General features: G+C 42.0%; 1 long non-coding RNA gene across 1 annotated transcript; it reads right to left on the reverse strand.

The window, feature by feature from the left end:
• Positions 1-8,926: 8,926 nt before the first annotated feature.
• On the reverse strand, positions 8,927-10,188 carry LOC101744285 (uncharacterized). Its single transcript, XR_210001.5, has 2 exons — positions 9,882-10,188; positions 8,927-9,180 (listed from the first exon to the last, which is right to left on the reverse strand). It is a non-coding gene; the product is annotated as an uncharacterized LOC101744285 (long non-coding RNA).
• Positions 10,189-11,100: the final 912 nt, after the last annotated feature.

An 11,100-nucleotide genomic window follows, 5' to 3' on the forward strand; every position in this document is an offset into this window, starting at 1 on the left:
AGGTCCGTTGTATGTTTTATTTTAAAATTATTTTTAATTAAGTAACGCAATCAAGATCTATTAATATATTTTTGAGATTCATATTTCTCAGTTTCCAAAGTTATTACGTAGATTTAATTGTGATCATTTTAAAAATTCAAGACTTCGTACTGAATGAAATGTTAAAGAACTATCTGATCTATGTAAGTACAGTTTTCTCGCCATCATCGAGTGAAATATTTTTTTGTTGTAACTTGTTTTTAGTTTCCTAGTTTTTAATTGTTGTGATTATTTAGAATTATAAGTGACTTATATGCCATTACACAAAAAAAGTGTTTCATTTAAAATTTGCCTGTTTCAAGTCCACGTTAACAAATCAGTCTAGCCCATTCTTTTAAAAAAACATACAATAGGTACTTATTTCAACCGGGGCAAAAAGTTAGAAACATGAGCAGTTCATAATATATAATAGTATCCTGTTGCACACTTTATTTACTATCTATGCATATCACAATACCTTAACAAGGATTACAGGTATTAAATTATAAAACAATTTCAACAAATTGAAAATAAGAATATTACAAATGATCTGACCAAACATTTCTACTGACAACATTTAAGATTTTTTGGCGGGAACATATAAATTGATGCCACGTGAATTATTTTAACTGACCAAATTTTGACAGGTTTTTAACCGGTAATTTTTTGTAAAGGATTAAAACTATAACCAAAGTTCTTATAAAAGTTTATTAAAGTCTTAGCAGTCTCCCGCTCTGGAAGCCCCGATCCCGCAAAACAAACGTGTTTCACAAGGTAAGAGGCTAAATAAAATTATTCTATCAAATAAGCTAGCAGGTCGACTAACGAATAATACATAGTTGAAAGGTTTTGTCGCTTAAGATTTACTTCTTGCATGTATAGTTAGTAAACAAGGAAAAGGCTACTATTATTTCAAACCAATGAGTAGATAGTAGTATAAAGCTGCTGTTGGTGACCTGTGTGTAATAAGGAACTCCGACCAGTTTTTGTCGGAAATTTACAAAAAGTATCACGCGATTAAAAACATTTCACGATTCGTTGGTTAATTAAAAAGTGTCCGTCCTTTGAACGAAGTTGGGAAAGATAAAGTGAATAATAAAACAACGAAAGCATCTATCGTATCCACAACTATCGAAAATTTTCAAAACAATAATTAAAGAAAATGTTTTTGACAAGGCAACATTAAAATAAATTGCTTTGTATCATTAAATTATAATTAAAATTTCCAGCAATCCGCTCTACATACGTTTGTAATATGCATTCGTCAGATGTCTGCGAAGATTACCGACCTACAGCGGCTGGGTTTCCGGCGAAGTCCCGGGTCACGCCCGCTACTATACAAAGCCTCCCTTGTTCCTACCCCTATCTTATCGCTCTCACATTTTCGCGACCGCCGCTAATGAACCCGATTAATATATTTACCATTACTGATTACGATACTCATACAATACAAATACTTATTATGATATTTCTTGCTGGTAATAAATGTGTCGAATTAAGGTCACACACAAGTAAGTGTTTTTTTAATAATAAAATTAATCTGAAACTCGTGAATCTAATTTAGTTTACGGAATATTAAACCATGAAATCTATAGTTGCTAGTAAATTTTAATTATCTTAAGGTTTTACGTAATATTTGCTCAAAAACATTGTATTAAAATATTATTCACGAATTGTATGAAATCAAGAAAATGAAATAAAATGGGATATATTTAATTATAATTATCATCATTTCATTTTGATTAGTATAAATGTTGATCTTAAATAATCTGTATAAATTAAACTATTACAGATGTTCTAGCGACAAGGCAAACACCGTACATTTAAAAAACGTCAACAAATTAGCAGTCTGAAGATTGATGGACAAAAAAGTAAATAAACTGTTGTGAATATGAAATGATGCATAGGAGCTGCAATATTAAGATTGAGTGCAAATGAAGCAGGCACGTGCGCCTGGCGGCAGATCGCGTTACACATAGCTCTGTAGCTCTTCTGACTGACGTTATGATATCGAATACTTTGACGCAGTTTTTCTGAACGCATGAGATATTAATTACCGGGACGTATGGAACATGCTTAATTTTGAGCTCTCTTCTTTTTTTCACGGATCATTACAGTCGGTTGAGAGGTTTTTCTTGTACTTGATAACACTAAGAACTACAATCTTGAATTTGAGCAGAGCTGGCAGTTAATTAGATTGAGTATATTTTTGACATCACTAACGTTCTTCTGACAATGAGCGAGTGTAACAATACATCAAGTCAATTTAAAAAAAAAGCCTTTTAAAGCATATATTTTTAACTTCAATGGTTAACGTGGATATTTCTTACCTAGTACCAACCACTATTATTAATATTATATAAATAAGCAGACAAACTCATGACCCAAGTGGTTTATTTGCTTGAGCTCATCGACATCATAAATGGAACACCGCCATTTATTTCTTTAAAAAAACTATAAAATAGCGCTTTCAGGATTCGAACACCAATACAGTTGCATCGTTTGATACGGGCACGCCGGGCTTTCCTTTAGACTTTTAGGGGAATAAAACTTATAGATTAATTATTAATAAGTGGTGTCTCAACTCACACACTAAAGTATTAGGTGTATTTCAGACAGGTCAAATACCTTTGCACAATCTTTCTGTCTATATTTTAGTGATTTGACAAGCAAAGCAAAGGCTATCTATTTACAATTGCGTTATCAACGTCAATAAGCTACCCGAGAAAGGTTCAAGTGGAGCATCAAGTCCCTTGATTTCTCTCGAACGACAGCTCGTGTGAACAGTCTCCACGCCGTGGCGTCAGTGGAAAGACGATACGGGCTCTGGGAAACATCGTACAGAAATATGACTATAGGCTTATGGCAGTATATCACATCTCTCGGACATGTGTGGAGTGATCGCATTGATTCGTGTCATTTTAGTGGATTATTTTTATTACTTTATATGGGCAGACGAGCTCACGGCCCGTCTTGTATTGTCTTCAAATATTAAGTCGAAATCTCAATTAATTATGATGAACATAAAAAAAATACGTTCATAATTTAACAGTAACAGTACCGTCTCAAGTAACGGAAACGAACACTCAACAAATACAATACCAAGTCCTGTTGATGATCATTTGGCTTAGGCCCGTACCATCGATCAGCGGGTTACTTATGCGACCGCGATTATAATATGAGAATTTCCGTCGAGAAACTCAGTGGGTTGTGTCTATGGGCTAGTTCGCACTCTTCGTAGTAATTGACGAGTTCGACGAAAACGGTAATCACGTTTATATCATGTTTAATTTTCTATTGTGAGTGCTCTGAGGAATTGCTTGAGATGATACCTTCATCTCGTTTTTACCATCGCACCGCCCGCCACCGGAGTAGAGTTCATCCATGCTACCTGGAACCACTACGATCATCCACAGTGCGCTTCCAGATATCTTTTTTGCTACGTACCATCCAGCTTTGGAATGAGCTCCCCTCCACGGTGTTTACCGAGCGCTATGACATATCCTCCTTCAAACGAGGCTTGTGGAGAGTACTTAATGGTAAGCAGCGGCTTGGCTCTGCTCCTGGCATTGCTAAAATCCGTGGACGACGGTAACCACTCACCATCAGGTGGGCCGTATGCTCGTCTACCTACCAAACTTTATCAAACTTTGTCTGTGTCATACAAACGTGTTCAATTGTGTTATATAATGTATGTACGTTATGTTTTATTAAAAGGAATATATTATAGTTTCGTGGCAGGAATGTTTTTTTTTTTTTTTTTTTTTTTTTATTGCCTTTGTAGGCAGACGAGCCTACGGCCCACCTGATGGTAAGTGGTCACCGTCGCTCATGGACGTCAGCAATGCCAGGGGCAGAGCCAAGCCGCTGCCTACCATAAAGAACTCTCCGCAAGCCTCGTTTGAAGAAGGACATGTCATAGCGCTCGGAAAACACCGTGGAGGGGAGTTCATTCCAAAGCCGGATGGTACGTGGCAAAAAAGATCTTTGGAAACGCACTGTCGATGAACGCAGCGGTTCCAGATAATATGGATGAACTCTGCTCCGATGGCGGGAGGTGCGATGATAAAAAGGAGATGAAGGAATCATCTCGAATAATTCCTCAGAGCATTCCCCATGGACCATGCGGTATAAAACACAGAGAGAACCGAAGTCCCTCCGTAGACCCAGAGGTTCCAAGCGATCCGCGAGAGCAGGACTATCGACCATCCGAACAGCCCGTTTCTGTATGGAGTCAAATGGAAGTAGCTGGTATTTGGGAGCCCCGGCCCAGAGGTGAGAGCAGTACTCCACGCGAGGTCGGACCTGCGCTTTATAAAGCGCAAGTCTCTGTCCAGGCGTGAAATACCGCTTCGCTCTGTTGAGAACTCCCAACATTTTAGAGGCCAATTTGGCTTTACCTTCCAAATGACTCCGAAACTGGACATCGCTCGAAATATCGACCCCCAGAATCCCGATACTCGCGGAAAGCTGCAGGGATACTCCTTGAAATTCCGGCGCCATGACAAAAGGGTCCTTCTTCGCAGTGAACGCGCAAACCTGTGTCTTCAATGGGTTGAACTGAACTGAATTCAGTTCACCCCACTTGGAGACCCGCCCCAGAGAGTTCTCCACTTCAGACACAAGTTTTAATCGCCTCTCGTGTACAACGCTTCGAGAGAGACTCTGATGGCCGATATATCGCGCATCCCCCGTGCTGTCATCCGCATAGCAATGCATGCCATCAATAGATAGCATGTCATTGATATGCAGTATGAAAAGCGTGGGGGAGAGCACCGAACCTTGTGGAACACCAGCGTTGATGGTCATGGTATCGGAGCAGCAGCCGTCGACGACAACTGCGATGCTCCGTCCATCCAAAAAGCTAGCGATCCACTTGCAGAGTCCCTCAGGGATCCCGTATGCTGGAAGCTTCGATAGAAGTGCCCTATGCCAGACCCTGTCGAAGGCCTTCGCGATGTCAAGGCTCACAGCGAGAGCCTCGCCCTTGCTTTCCAAGGCTTCAGCCCATTTATGTGTGAGGTATACAAGAAGATCGCCAGCTGAGCGACCATGACGGAAACCGTACTGCCGGTCACTGATCAGCTGGCGATCCTCAAGATACTTAAGAAGTTGGATGTTTATGATTCGCTCCATCACCTTGGAAAGCAAGGAAGTTATCGCGATAGGTCTGTAATTCGAGGGGTCCGACCGGTCACCCTTCTTGGGGATGGGGTGGACATGAGCAGTCTTCCATGAAGACGGAACCCTGTTCGTATTGTACGAGAGGCGATATAGACGCGTTAGCGCGGGTGTCAATTCAGGGGCGCATGTTTTTAGAACCACTGCGGGGATGCAATCTGGCCCACTCGACTTATGGACATCAAGAAGCCGAAGCTCCTGCCTGACTGCACGCTGTGTGATGCGAATCTCAGGCATGGAGCTGTCACACCGGGAGATGTTGGGCGGCGTGGCTCCTCCGTCATCCAAAGTCGAGTATGAGGCAAAGAGCTTGACCAGAAGGTCAGCCTTCTCCTTCGCACTATGAGCCAGACTGTCATTGGACTTACGCAGTGGTGGAAGGCTAGACCTGCAGAAGTTACCTTCTGCAGCCTTAGCTAGCGACCAGAAAGCACGGCTCCCAGAGGGATAGCTATTCAGTCGCTCGCCAATTCTGGCAACGTGCTCCGACTTCGCTTTGGCAATAACCCTCTTATAGGACCTAGAGGCGGCGTTAAATTTCCGCCTTTTCTCCGAGATATCAGGATCCCGGCATCTCCTAGCAACATTAAATGCCACGTATGCAGATCGCTTGAGGCGTGCAGCATCCCTACTGGCTTTATTATACCAGGGTTTGCTGCGACCCCCAACGGGCACCTCAGAAGATGGAATGAATAATTCCATTCCCTGAAGCACCACGTCTTTAAGTCGGTCCGCACAGACGTCAGGATCATCGGAGGAAAAGCAGAGCCGCCCCCATGGGTAGGATGCGTAAAATTCACGCATTCCATCCCAGTCTGCTGACCTGTACCGCCAAACTCTTCGAAACCCGGTCGTCGTTCGACGACTAGGACGAGAGAGTGGTATGGCAGCACGGATAAGGCAGTGATCAGACGATCCAAGTGGAGCGTCGACCACCACACTGTATCCAGCTGGGTGAGTGGTCAGCAGAAGGTCCAACAAAGAAGGCTCGTGCCCCTCAATGTCTGGGACACGGGTGGGCTGTGTCACCAGTTGTGAGAGGCCGTAGGACAAGGCGAAATCGTAGGCAGCCCGACCCGGGAGGTCAGTGGTTCTGGACCCCAACCACTCCTGGTGATGAGCGTTAAAGTCACCAAGGACCACCACCTCCGCAGATGGGTACTGCTCAAGCACGCGGTCAGTCCCCTCTTGTACATGCTCAAACAGAGCTGACCCCGCATCACTGCTGTGAGACCTGTACAGGCAAGCGTAGACTCTGGTACAGCCCCCATAGTCCACGCGTAGCCACAAGAGGGACAGGTCCCGTTGCTCGAGGCCCCGAAGCCGACGACAGCAGACATCCTCCCGGATAAACACGCAGACCCCGGCTTTACGCAGGAAGGTGTGCTCCAATGCGTAGCCGGGGTATCCGAGGTACGACGTATCGTCCGGGGCAGATATCTGCGTCTCAGTCAGGAAAAAGAGGGCAGGCTGCGCCGTCTCAAGGTGGTGATGTACGGCGTCAAGGTTACTGTGTAGGCCCCTGACATTGCTGAAATCCACATTAAACGTGGAATGGGGATCCGCCGAAAAAACTCTTTTTCTTTTGTCGACTTTCATAATTTTAGTTGGAGAGTAAGGATTTGGAGAGGTAGGATGCTAGAGGTGAGATCAAGGCAATACCTGAATAAAGCGCAGGGCACAATGAACACTCGATCCGGGGTTGCGCGAGAAGCTGACGCAGGGCATGGAAGGGCCCCCAGTCCACCCTGCATACGATCGCCGGGATCCACTCCGGTCTCCGACTCCGGCACGACGACCGCATGACAGGATTTTACACCGGTTGGCGGGACAGCTTCCTGGGGCGGAGTTTAGTTGTGACACCCAGGTTCAGGTCCCCTACTGACCGGCGGGCGGCGGCAGGCACCGTTTCACTGGGTCTCCCTATACCCCCGTCAGCAACCCACGCCCCGCGGGCTTGCGCGCACGTTTGCTCTGCATGTTCCAAGTATCACCAAGACTCACCCCCAACAAGGAGGAGGAAAGGAAAGGAATAGAACTGGCTCTCCAACCCACATGCCGGAACACAGCTAGGCTATTTGGCGGCAGACTCTAGTTGGAGGGTGGTCGCCAGCCAGTCGGACTAGGTCCTACCACCGATTGTGTTTTCGGCTCCCGTTTAGCACCACCCAGGGGTTACTTGTAGGGAATCGCGGGTTAAACCTACGGAAGCGGGAAGCATCAACCCCCAAAGTGTGAGTGTGAGTTGGTGATCGCAGCAAGCTCAAGTAACGCTCCCGCTGTTCTCCGGCAATACATTAGCCGGCTTTACGACACCATCACGAGAAGATGGGGTGGTGCTATTCCAAGCTATAACACAGTCGATTTGTTAATTAAGCGATTGCCTATTCAACTTTCCTTTCTGGTCCGTCGATTTAAAAGTTCATATTTTTTTGTAGATAGTACTCATTAACAGAAAGCTTCCTCTATCCTATGATTTGCAAGCGAAGTAAATTGTCCCTTAGAAATAAGGTGACACTCTAAAAAACTTGTATAGGTACATCCGGTCATGACCTATGCAAGTGTAGTGTTCGCTCACGCGGCCCACACACAGTTGAAACCTCTTCAAATAATACCGTAATCCCGTTTTTGCAGGATAGCTGCCGGAGCCCCAGAAATGTGGACCTCCACACCAAATGGGCCTAGAGTCCATCATTATGTATCTACACTCAGTATCAGTGCGCCATTTCGGAAATTTCAACACGACACGAGAACCTTCTCATTGTGGCCGCCGGTAACTACAGTCCCGATCCTGCGAGCCGAACAGTCGACGTCGCCCTAAACACGTCATTTCGGATCCTCCCTATCTGCTAACGGTTCTTTTAAGTGCAAGGTTTCAAGTTGTGGAAACTCACGGCTTACGAGATATATTTTTTAAAATTTTTCTTACTAATTGGGAAAATGGCGAAGATATACGTCAAAGTTGACGGTTCACGTTCCATTCACGGTAGAGGCGTATTTTATTCAATTTGATGTCATGTGATTTACCTAAATATATTTAATATTTTAATATATTCACATAATACATTTGGTGTAATTAATGTACACAGCAATTGTTGCTGTATTATGCAAATATATTGACTTTTTTACACAAAACTTAATGAATAGGTAGGTATTTGTTAACATTGTGGAACGGGACGTGAAATGACGCAATTTTTATAGCGTTTTTAGTTTTTAATTGTCTCTAATAAAATATCTAATCAATTATATTAGGTTAAACATAACAATAGTAAAATTGCTCGTGTTTTAGTAATAAAATTGCAAGAATATCCGAAAAATATCGAAAACCGAATCAGAGCAACTCACTTTGCCCTACCCCTAGAGTGTATATAAAAAACCGGAAGCACGGAGGGACAGCAATCCTCGCCCGCTGGAACGGAACATGAGTGACCGTGCTTCGGCATGCAAAGACCGAAGGGCCGCTATTCGCGCAGCGCCGGCGATAAGACAGACTCAAACTGGGGGAGAGCGAGAAGATCCCTACGAGTTTGACTAAATAGTGTTATTCTAACCAAAAACATTAACCATGGATATGTCCATAACCATGGGGCTCTGCGGGGTGGGGATAGTACAGGGGGTAAGCCTTTAACCCCTCCCTCCCCCACCCCCTCACCGCCCCATAAATCGATGGTCCATAAAGGAAAGATTAACCGCCTAGTTTGACACTTAAGAGACAAAAAATCACACATGTGATTTTTATAAGTAGCTTTTAATTTCTACACGCATAGTTACTCGTAAAATTAAGTTTAGCCGGTGAATGTTAATATAATAATTTTGTTACTTCATAGCATCACTTCACTTTCCCCCTTTGCCTTTTCATGAGTTCTGTCTCATGTGAGGTTTGAACGTTTGTTGTTGAGCGACAGGAGGTTTTAGTCGGTTCGACTCCGACATGCTCCGCGCGCCGTCCCCTGTGGAGGGCGGAAGTCCGGCGATTTCCTCCTGACCAAATAAAAAAAAAAACTTCATAGCATGAAGATTTTAATGTTTTCATTGAAATAGAAATTAACGATAGTATTAAAATAAGGGCCTATTTTAGATTATTCCTTCATCTTCTCTAACCATAGCAACAGGACGCCGTCCCTAATACATGTAACCGTTCATCCATAGTGCCTTTTATGAGATCATCTTTGCCATGTACCATCCATTACTGAAATAAATTACTATCGATCTTCCTGCAAGCCTGGCTTAAGAAATTCATTAGTGGTAGGGAGTGTGTTGACTGACTGTGCGACCCTGATATTACTGCGAACACTTACGATCTGGTAACCCAGAAATTCGGGTGCCTTTGATAAAAAAATATATTTTCTTCAAGTCTCAGAATTATATTCATATTATAAATTACTTATTAAAAGATGCTCAGATGTACAGAAATGCCTATATACTATGCATAGGGTTGTATGATAAATGTATGATTCCAAGCCTAACGGAAACAAACCAATCTAAAAATACTTAAAAAAGGCATGTGATGCCTTTCCGACGTGGAAGTCACTGTCCCTTGCGGTTGATTTAATTTACTTTATGGAAAAAACACGTGGTTTGTGGTCTACTGGCGAGTAACTGAGATTGTACCTTAGTTCCAGAAAGCTCAATAATTACATGTAATATCTACAAGGCATAATTTTGAAATTAAAAAAATATACCTTCTTTGTATAATTTTCAAAATTTGTAAATTACGAAACTTAGAACAAATGCATATCTTGCTATTGATCCAAAAAAAAAACATTACGTTTATCAAATTTAAACTGATTTGAAAAATAGCATTTTCACTTTCCTTCATGAAGTAGGTAAATTGTTTTTTTGTAGTTAGACTGTTTTGGTTCAAACTTCAACTCTACACACTTTTTTTAATATAAAGACAGACATACTAGTACAGACAAGCTTATCAATTATTGCATTATTTAAATTTTCCTGGATGAGTCAAATTCACGACAATTAAACTATAGTGAAATTGTCATGACGTATTACAGAGAAAACTTTTTTTTTTAATTTCATTGATATTTGGAATTCATTTCTTAATTCCTCATTTCACTTTAAATTCGTTTCATTTTAGATTTTGTTTAAAAACACGGTCTCATCCACTGACGTTTGACTGTATTGGCAAAAAGGTGACTGTGTTGGCTATGCACTCTTTGCCTATTCAAACGGGCAAACAAACCAAAATTTTGACAATTCAGTATAGCTCTTCAGTGTTACAAAGAATTCTGAGAGTAACAAAATTAGCAGTTATTGACTTTTTGTGCGTGGAAATTTTTAACTATTTTCTTTTAAAATTTTAAACTGTAAGTAGAATTAAACTATATTTTAAAATTGTGCTACCATTTGTGCCACCAAACGTCCACTATACTGATATCAAACTGTAAAAATAGCTATTCATCATTATAGCTATCCTTTTCTTTTAAACTTTTTAAAATGCACATTGACTAATGTCACTAATTTGATTTTTATATTCTTCTAAAAATTTTTGTCATACTCCGAACAAAATCTGAATGCTAATAAGCATGGGGATCTGTGGGTTGGTGATGGTGCAGGAGGTAAACCCTTACACCCCTTCCTCCTTGACTCAAAAATTGAGGGACCATAATTGAAATGTTAACCTTATATTGACTAAATAGTGCTATTCCAACCTCAAAACATTAACCGTGGATATATTCATAACCATGGGGTTCCGTGGGGTGAGGACGGTGCTGGAGGCCCTTGCCCCCTTCCCCCCGACCCAAAAATCGACGGACCATAAAGGAAAGTTTAGCCCATAAATTGTACGAACAAAAAATATGCACAATAATAATGAAAACTTCAGACTTTCAAAAATAACAACGCTGCTCAACGAGTTTTTAGTTTAAAAAATTGTATATTAAAAAT

Source organism: Bombyx mori, chromosome 11 (genome assembly GCF_030269925.1).
Source record: "Bombyx mori chromosome 11, ASM3026992v2".
NCBI lineage: Eukaryota > Metazoa > Arthropoda > Insecta > Lepidoptera > Bombycidae > Bombyx > Bombyx mori.